Raw genomic sequence first — 10383 nt, 5'->3', positions numbered from 1 at the left:
TCCACTTGGAGATCTAGATCCTCTTACTCATCACAAGGCGAATTCCCTGATCCAAGTGTCATTTTGGAAGCTTCCTGGGCACTTGACACCTTGCAGAATGACTGTGCCACTTGGCCAATCTCGCCCAACACAGGTAGCCTTCATTGCTTTTGACATTCAGCGCATGTACAGAGTGGAGCAGTTGACATTCAGCGCAAATGCTCAGTGGAGCAGCTGGCATGATCCAGAAATAGCTTGTTTTTGAGTGTTTTTAGGTGGAGAACTGATTTTCAGTGCTGTGGTTTGCTGACCTTGTTCCTCTAGGGGTAGGAACAACATTTTTAGGGACTTTGGATCCCTTAGATTATCGACATTTCATGCTTCATGCTGTAAGGCACAAAAATGTCTATAACAGTTATGCGGATAAATTGATGTTTGGGGCTACCCGAAGTGGGAGGATCTATAGAAATGAAGGTAGCGCAGTACTAGAAACTAGCCCCTTCAATTGACTTCCACGAGAAAGTGAGGAACAGCTCGCGAAGGTCTCACCAAAGAGTGCCATCGTTTTGATAAGGCAACAAATTCCATGCATACCACCTCCACCTACACCATCGCTAGTCTCACCGTCTTCAACCCCGTCTTCACCGACACCACCTCCACCACCACCACAGTTCAATATGGCGAGCACGATAAAATTGCCAGTGTTGAAAGGAGTAGGGAATGAAGATCCGGACCAGTTTTGGTTCGTGGTAAAGGTTGTATGGGAAGCATAGGGAGTCAGAGATGACAATATAAAGAAAGCCACACTAGTATGCGTTGTGTAGGATTGCTCACTCATGTGGTATGTTACTCATTCTAATGACAATCCAAACACAGGGATCGCAGATATTCAAGCTACGCTAAATAGGGAATTTAGCAAGCCAAAATTAGAGACACAGTTGATTATTGGATTTAAGGAAATCGCGACGCTTGCAAGTGAGACCCCCTGGGAGCTGGATCAAAGACTGAAGGGTATGATTCATGAAGCCAATATGACCTTGACAGATGGGCAACACCATGCATGGTTTGTAGCATTGCTAACACCGCATCAAAGGAACGCATTGTCACAGCAGAAGCTATCCATTCAGGCCGAGGCCTTGGAGATTGCAATGAGACTGCACGAGACCCCGATACAAGATCCTAACCTAGGAGTCCAACAGATCCATGCGCAGTTGAAAAACTTGTGTCTTGAGATGCAGAGTTTGAAACAGGACACGACGGCTCGACAAGAAGAATGTGAGGAGGTATGGTGAGTAAAGTCCAAAGGCCAGGGACATGACAAGGACCACTATCCAGTATTCATGAACTACCTGGCGGGAGGACGACCAATTCCATTGACACTAGAGGCATAAGAAGACCAAGTGCGGTGCTTGCATTATGGTGCGCGATTTGTCAGATAGGAGGGAAGCATGCTACAGATAACTACCATCTATTACAGAAGTATATGCAGAGTTCCCAACAGTTTTTCTATAATTTCTGCAGGTCAGTAGGCCACGACGAGTGCACATGTAGAAGTTATGAATTGATGATGGATTAGACTCCTACCTACAGCATTCAGACCAAAACACGAACCCTCGATCAAAATGCAGGGATGGCGTGCACTGGATTTCAGGGGCGCAGATGAGGTCGAGGTGGAATGGGACGAGGAAGAGGTCGTGGACAACTAATCTATTACAATTATGGAGGGCTAGGGCATTATGCTTTGGATTGTGCAAATCCGATGAGACCATCATGAATATATTGTGTTATCACTGCAAAAGTTTTTTAAAAAACTATGGACAACCCGCATGGTTCCAAAGTTTTTATGTTAAACATGGTCAAGTCATTTATATGATTTTAGGGTCTCAGTTATATGGTTAGAGTCTCATGTGCATCTTTAAATGAAGATCAAAAACCTTGTTTGGCCCCTTATGGATCCCATGTCATGTTTAAAGTTTCATGTGTCTGGTCATTTCAAACTTTTGAACGCGCTACGAAACTGTCTAGGCGTTTTCGTAGCGCAAAGTCCTGAAATAACACTACCTGTGCTACAAAATCGGGGATTTGTAGTTAGGTTTTTTCTTAGCGAAAAGCCCTGAATTTACATTGGATGCACTACGAAATTGGGGATTCGTGTTAAATATTGTCTAGCTGTCAAATCCACCGGAATCTGTTAGATTTTCTTCATCAGCTGTCAGTCCATGAGCCTAACCACTTACATGAAACCATTCATATCCATAATTATATTCGTTACGGGTCATTTTTCCACAATCATTTCAAATTTGAAAAGAGGAAAGGGTTAGTTGATCCTGGTCATACCCATGTTGATCTTGCTCATGTTCATGCAAGAGATACTTGTTGTTGTTCTTAAGTTCGAAGCAAACAAGCCCAAGGTGAGCAGAGACCAGAATTCTTCTGTAGGGATGAAGCAAGGTAGCTCTTCATCAAATTCAAGCGAGGCAGATCTTCAATTAAGCAAGGCATTTTCTTCAAGGTTGTTTTATCTGCAGGGATTTCAAAGGAGATATTTCGGAAGAAAGAAAGAATCACAAGTCAGGCCGATGTCTGAGAACTGAACCTGAAGGCTTAGATCCTCTTACAAAGGATAAATTAGTGGGAGAAGCCTTAAAAAAAGTAGGTTGCTGGAGTTTCTGTGAGAAAGTACAAGGAGGACATAGCCAGGTGACCAAGGAATTTGCTTTAAATTTCACAGGTTTACATACAAAGATTGGGGTGTTAGAATTGCCAGTTTCTCCTGAAGTGATATCTTTAGTTACAGAAATTCCTAGAGGTCAGGAAAAGTGGTTTAAGAATTTCAAGTTTGAAATGGCACCCTGCAAGATATTCCTGAAGCCAGAGTTTGTAGACACAGATTTGACTAAAGCAGTGCCAAGGGGTTATGTCAAAGATTCATTTGCCAACTTACTCTCATGCATACAAAGGTATTTCACCTGTGAAGGAAGATACCACAAGGTGTATTCTTACCATTTCAAACTCCTTTTGCATTTCACTGGCATAATATCTCTAGATCTACCTTTCTTTCTGTTTCGGAGCTTAGGCAAGATGTCTGATAAAATACAATTGAAGAAAGAGGCATGTGAAACATCTTTGTTCCATCATGGCTTAATTAAATTAATGGTCTTGCATGAACTTCAAAAGGTAGATAGAGAGTGTTATTCATTCCTCTTTATGTCTGGCTTTAGAGCTGAAACGAGACTTAGTCCTAGGGCTAAGGAAATATCATCACTTGTGATTAGTCACCATGCAGAGGAAAGGTCAAGCAGGTTTGTTAAACTAAAGGCCAGAAAACAAGTTAAGGAGCCAGTGACTACAACACCATTGGCTATTTAAGATACTCCTTAGCAGTCACAGAAGAAGAAATTTTAGATTAAGGAAGTATCACAATAACAGTTCATTGGTGAAACAGTCTGGAGAAGGGTAACTAGAAGCCAAATAGCCAAAGAAAAGGGTAAAATAGTGGTCACTGATGAAAATGCAGCCTCAAAGGGAAATTTGAATGATCTTCTCTAGGCAATTGACATTGAGGAGTCCCCTCTGGTCCAAGCAGACTTCATTGAATTAGGTGAGAGCAAGTCAAAAAAGATGAAATCCTCCAAAAAGTTATAGTTTGATGATCAGGTTTCAGAATTTGTTTTTAAGCCTAGAAGGCCTATGACTAGGTAGTCCAAAACGCTACAAGAGGTTGAGCTGGAGGTGAGTGAGATAGGGGAGATATCAAGATTGTGTCGAGAGCCCGTAGTTCCAGTAGTGAAACCATCACTCATGCACGAAGATGACAAAAATAGACAGTTGATACTCAAGAAGAAGAAAATAACTATGAGGAACTCAAGAAGAAATTGAAGCTTGCCAATCTCAAGATTGCCCAACTTAAGAAAAGGGCAAGGAAACATGCAATTGAAAATTCCAATTTCAAAAGAATTAAGGCCCTATGGGAAGATGGAAAAGCTTCAAAACCTAAAATAGTTAGCAGAGATGTTCAATACTTCACCTGGACTGTCCCTGCAATTAAGGAAGCAAGGTTTGTCAGATGGATCAATGATAGGCTAAGAACTAATATCAAGGTGATGAAAAGACAAATTGAAGACCTTGAAATTTAGTTGAGCAAGTCTGGAGGTCAACCTCAGCACAAATGAAGAAGAAAGTAAGTGATGAAACCGTAGTAAGAGTTTTGGTTGAAACAAAGACATTATTTTTGAAGAGGTTTCAAGGACAGGTGATGCTAGGTATATGTGGCATATGTACATGATGAAATCGCTGTGAAGAATCCTTAGAAGGAAAGTTTTTGGAAAAATCTATGTAAATTGATTCACACAATAGTTTCGTACTGCACTACGAAGCTGCTGTAGGTGCAATTTTGTTCTTTTTGGTTAATCTTCAAAGGAATGAAGGGGCTATTTTTGAGAAGGATGCTGCTACAGAAATTTAAGGAGCTCATTTGAGAAGGTTTAAAGCCTAAGTAAAGAAAAACTCAAGGAATGAAAGATATATGCAAGTACTAAGGCTTGCACTATAAAATAATAGTTCATTTCATAGCTCAACCAGTTTGTCTTTCTTCAGGAAAATTCAAGGAGTTTTGTTTTGGCACAAGTGTAAGAGCAGGGTTCTATGGTTAATTCAATATGTGTTATATGATTAAAGGGGCTAGTTTGGTCAACAGGAGATTCGAGGAACATCATTGAAGACCAAGACTGCACTGCAGGGGACAGTTTCCTAGTTTTTAGGGCAGATGAAGGAGAAGTTATTGAAGGCCAGCTGGAGGGTTATGGACATCACCAAAGTCGAAGTTAAGGAGGAGCAGCTGTTAAGAATTGAATTTATTTCCTAGTATAAGTTGTTACTATCATAATAAGAAGTTGTACTCCTAATTGTATTAGGACTCTAGGGCTGTTAGATAACTGCTACTTGTAATTAATAGTTTGTTTTAGGAATGAATAGGTGTCAAGATAGGAAATTCGAATTCCCCTCATGTTGAATCAGGGAATGCAAGATTGTAATGAAAAATCTATAAAGGACAGAGGTGGAATGCCTCAGGGTTGGAAATTTTCAAAAGAAACTATCATGCTGTGTTATTGCGGGAGATTGTGCTTTTATGTTAATACAAAGATTTTGGCTTCACTACTCAAGGTTCAGAGAGAGTTTTAATGTTTGATTTTCTCATGGTTTTCTTCATTTACTCACTTGCAGTGGTATGAAAACATGTTACTTAGAACTCATTGACGATGCTCTAAATTCCTTCATGTGTTTATAAACTATGTTCTTTACATTATGTCTCTGTTTTACTGACATATTAAGACTCTTTATGCCCTGACTTCCATGTTAAGCTGATCTTGTTGTGATACCGAAACATATTCTGTCTCCATAAGACCAATGGATGTTTATTGATTGTTTTCAACCATTTATACATTTTCACTTATTTTTTTCATAGAGTTAGCCATCTAATCCTTAAATTGAAATCTTTAACATAGTGAGAGAGCCCTCTTAGGTTGAGGAGGCTAAGCCTTAGCCAAAAGTTTGGTTTGAAATAGTTACTCAAATTCTTCCTGATTAGCAGTCTATCAAGGGTTGATTTTGTGATAACATATTGTACCCAGTTTGATAATGAGATAGAGGACTGACCCACGCTGATAGTGAGGTTGCGTGATAAAGGAACACTCCAACCTCCCTCGACTCAGAACCTGCAAATGATGAGGTCTGAGCCGCGCGAGGAAGACCCAAATGTAAACATTGTGCTTTGAAGTGGTACCACAACATGAGATGACAAGGGCAAGAAGCCCGAAGAGAGTGCTTGGGTTCGTAAGGATCCAACAAAGGACTAGAATATGATTTGGAGCGTGCTAAGGAGAGGTTCATGGAAGCTAATAAGAGCTTCATGGATGCCTCCACTTCAGGTAGCAAAAGACAAACTAGAACCAGAAATGGACCCATCAGTGCTCACTACCTTTTTGGAGACATGCATGAAGCTACTGCGCGACAAAAAGGCTATGGAGGGGTTACAAGAACTCATCACTAGATGTGCTCGAACTGCACAAGGAGAACCGCGCGTAGTCCGGAAGCTTAGGAAGCACACAACATGAACAAGAAGAGAGATGATATTAACTGTGTACATCGGGGCATATGAAATGGATCAGGTGATTTTGGATCTAGGATCGGATGCAAAAATATTGCCAAAGCAGACATGGGAGTGCATGGGAAGGCCTGCATTGCAATCGTCTCCTATTCAATTGCAAATGGCGAAACAGCAAAAGATCCTACCTATGGGACAATTGTAGGGAATAACTATAGATGTCAAAGGTTTGAGCGTTCTTGTAGAATTCGAGGTGATAGAGATTGTTGATGACAACAATCATTATCCCATGCTACTAGGAATAGATTGGGCCACTGACATGAATGGGGTGATAAATCTAAAAAATCGCAACATGATTTTTGAGAAAAAGTCACTACGCGTAGTCGTACCTTTAGACCCTATGGAAGGATCACACTACACAGAGTCGGTGCGCGACTACGAGAGTGATGATGATCTAGACTGTATATACAAGATAACTGCACTAGAGCAGGATTGGGTAAATCCAACAACGGATGGCAAGATTTCGTGGGAGTGCGAAAGCTCCTTCACCTCAGATTTAAACGAAGAGATAGAACGATGGCAGAACCGGTTACACAAGGTAACCACACTCAACTGCAACATGATGATAAGATCACTATGCTGCATGGAAATAGAGGTAAGAGATTTTCCTATGTATGATGAGTTGACAGAGGTGGATGATTTCCTGAACAGATTTGAAAGAGAAGTGCTGGAAAAATAATAGTTCGATGCTCTGAAATGGGTACTGCGCGCTACACCCGCAAGGTGGTGGGGTACACACTAGCAGAATTTTGAGGACTAGCATGAATGCAAAACGATGATGCACATATAGTTTGGGAAGCCTCAGATGTGGATCAAAGCCAGGTATGACGGATGAGACAGCCTGCACGCCCACCTCTCGAGATGGGTACAGGCATATGGTGTGCAACTTGCACGAGCTCACACCGTCCTCGCAATAGGAAACATGACCAACAAGCAGGAGTGGGGAAGACGATGGACCAGGAAGTACGATAAGACCAAGCACGTAGAAGGTTATGTGCATGGAAGCATTTGAAAAAGTATGCGAAGCACTGAACACAGTCCACCATTTCAAGCGAACTGATTGGGACCTGCGCGTACCAGGCGTTCTATGGGCTTATAGGACCATGCGTAAAACCCTGACCGCATGGGCACTTCCGAAGCTGAAGTATGAAGTAGAAGCTATAATCCCTATGGAGCATGCAAAGCCTAGGCCACGCATAGCATCACCCATAGATACGATGGTTCGCGAAGCCCAGAAAGAAGAAATCACACAGCCACAAGAAATAGAACGCATGGCACTTGAGGAGGAAATCCAACAGGGAAGCCTTAGACTCCACGAACTTGAAGAAGAAAGGTTATGGTTAAGGAATTAAATTGATTTGATGGATGTGGAAGTCAAGAAGTTTGAGGATGAAATAAAGGAAGAGTTTCTCACCGAAAAAGCTAGGATGGTAAGGCAAGGTCCGTACGATCATATTGACAAGTTTGAGAATTATTGCAGTGAATTGATTAGTCTGATGCCTTGGCTGGGACCGCATATTGCTAAGCATAGTGACCAGTGTAGCATGTTGTAAATGATGAAGCGCGTGATGTCGACCATAAAAATAAAAGGTGTGGATTCTCCAGGAACCATGACGGAGGACAGGATGGAAGTCGACACACGTGGTGCAGCCATCTGACTAGCTAGGGGAAGGATAGACTTAGTGCTCTAGGTAGTTGGAAGGGACCGCATGACCATAAACTATTCTGCCCGGGAGCTGCGTGATATTGGAGATGTGCGTAGAAGCAGCGAGTCACAAGGTCCGTGACCGCGCACGGGGGACTACGCTGTTGCGCGAGTTGGCCAGAAAGTGACTGTTGAAGTCACTATTCATAATGGGATGCTCGACTTGAGGCCAAATGGAGCGGGTGACAGACATTTAAGATGCAATTTATGGGCAAGATTTGGGAAAATCTATCGCCAAGAAAGCATTAATGAACCAGAATTGGGAGGAGCAGTCGAACTCGAATTCAAAAATTGCTATAAAATACCAAGGGATTCCCAGCAAACAACACTTGGTCATTTGAAAATTAAGCGACTGAGCAGAACCCTGAGTGTTGTGAGCTGAGCATTGATTGAGCCCTTGAATTTGTGAGTGACATATTACCTCACAGCTACATTGAGAGTGACTAAGGATGGTATGGCGATAGAAGAGGTGATCGCCAGCGAGGCTGGGCAAGACCTAACTATCGAGGATGTTCCAGAAGGTGCCAGGATTGTGGCAGCGATCCAGAAATCACCGCGCACACCAATACCCAAGAAGGATAAATAAGCAATGACTCTCGTATGCATGTCCCCGCGGAATGTGCTGCACAACAAACTATCGATGGAGGAGAAAGGGAAAGTTGTCACTATAGAAATAGATAAAGAAGAAGAAGCTCTATAGGCCCTTATCATTGCAAAGGAAGAAGATGAAGGCATGGGGGTGGATACTCAACCAAAGCACTCTGCAAAAAAACTACCCACCTATGTCCCCCCATGGAAAGGGAAGGCCAAAGTACCCAAGGACCTGGACAAGACCAAGCATTCGCTCCAGACCCCCTCCTCCCAGATGGCATTATGTTTGAAGGAACGCACCTAGGCCACATGCTGACCATGAAATTTGAAGATTGGGACCTCACTGATCGCGAGAAGTTCCCTCACCTAGAGACCGGAAACCTCATGAAGCAGAACATCACGGGGGAGGTGACAACATTAGAGCTGCGAAAGTGGTTGCGTGGCGTGGAAAAGGACAGGTTGTTGAATCTGCTATGGGTGCCACATTTCCACCATGCCCTAATAACCATTTTCATCATCAGGCAGCTGCTCTGCCTGGTGCATGATGGATGTTTATTGTTGGAGGAGCCCATCCCCATTACGACAAACCTAATTGATCGCGTTTCCCAGCCTCCTTACAAAGGAAAGGACCTCGAGACCATATCAGAAGGAAAGGGTAGTGATTTGGCCCTTGCAGAGGCCATGAAGATGAAGTACAAGATGGAAAAGAAGAAGATGGGTTACGCCATCTCCAGCATCAAGGACAAAGAGGTACGCATGGCAACCAAAATCCTCGAAGGAAAAGTTATGCGCAAGTGCCGCACTGACGAGGTACCTACATCGATTGTCGCATTGGCCGAGCAATGTGTGGAGGGGGTCTAGTTTAACTAGTTTGAATTCCTCTGCAAAAAATTCATAGAGAATTGTCTTGAAGCCTAGGAGCAGGGTAAAACTTTCCACTATGCATGCCTGTTGCTGTCCATAGTGCTCATAGCTAGGGAATTACCGAAGGACAGTCCATTCCCCATAATTGACAGAGAATTACCAGAGGCCGTGAAGTACGCTTCGCTCTAGGCCATGAAGGATGCTACAAGGATACGCGACGCCAAGATCTTTTGGGTTCTCATGGAGATGACCATCCAACTGTGGATCAACCATAAGCCACGATTGTTGCCCACGGTTTACAACGGTCTACAGAGTTTTCCAGAATTTAAGGTAGACATGCACAACATCTATATAAGGGTTCGAAACAATCCGACAAAGCAGTGGACAAAGATACCATTTGTAGCCACTGACGACACCATTTTCACTATCTTGGAGGCATGGCCTCTAGAATGGCGGACCCTAGACATTGCAGAACTCGATAGCTCAACAACACAGAAGAAGAAATACGATGCCAAGCTATGCATCGTATAGTTGTCCAAATAACGACAGAAGGAAACAGTAGTAGCAAAAGTGTGGGCCACACAGGAAGCGACACAGCAAGCAACTGAGCAAGAAAATGCCACAACAATAGTAGAAGCACAGGAAGCAACCATGAAGGTGAGCGAGGGCCAAGAAACGCCTCCGCAAGGGCAGGTAGTAGAGGAAATAGAAACAGAAGAAGGAGGCGTGGACCCACAGACCACGTCCACACAGTTGAAGCGCCAACACCCCACAGAGCGAGCACGATCAAGGAACAAGGTCAAGGCCTTGAAATTGTCTATTGACCCGATCACCCTAACTAAGGGTGATCTACATGACATCAGCGAGACGGTGCGTGATGTCACAAATGAGGCTCTTCAGGATTTCATGCAAGAGCACCCGATTGTATTGCGGGCCCTCAGAGTGCAGTTGTAGGACTTACCGGTGCACCCCCCCAAGTTGGTACCGTTTATCCAACCTTGTAGTCGAATCCACGACAACAGAGCAGATGTTGTGTGCGCCGATGACGAATACAATCATGTTGCCAGAAGGGGCTCTAGTG

This window comes from Pinus tabuliformis, chromosome 3_2 (genome assembly GCF_031772625.1).
Source record: "Pinus tabuliformis cultivar Carrire ecotype Pingquan chromosome 3_2, CPIR1, whole genome shotgun sequence".
NCBI lineage: Eukaryota > Viridiplantae > Streptophyta > Pinopsida > Pinales > Pinaceae > Pinus > Pinus tabuliformis.
This window is presented reverse-complemented; position numbering follows the sequence as displayed.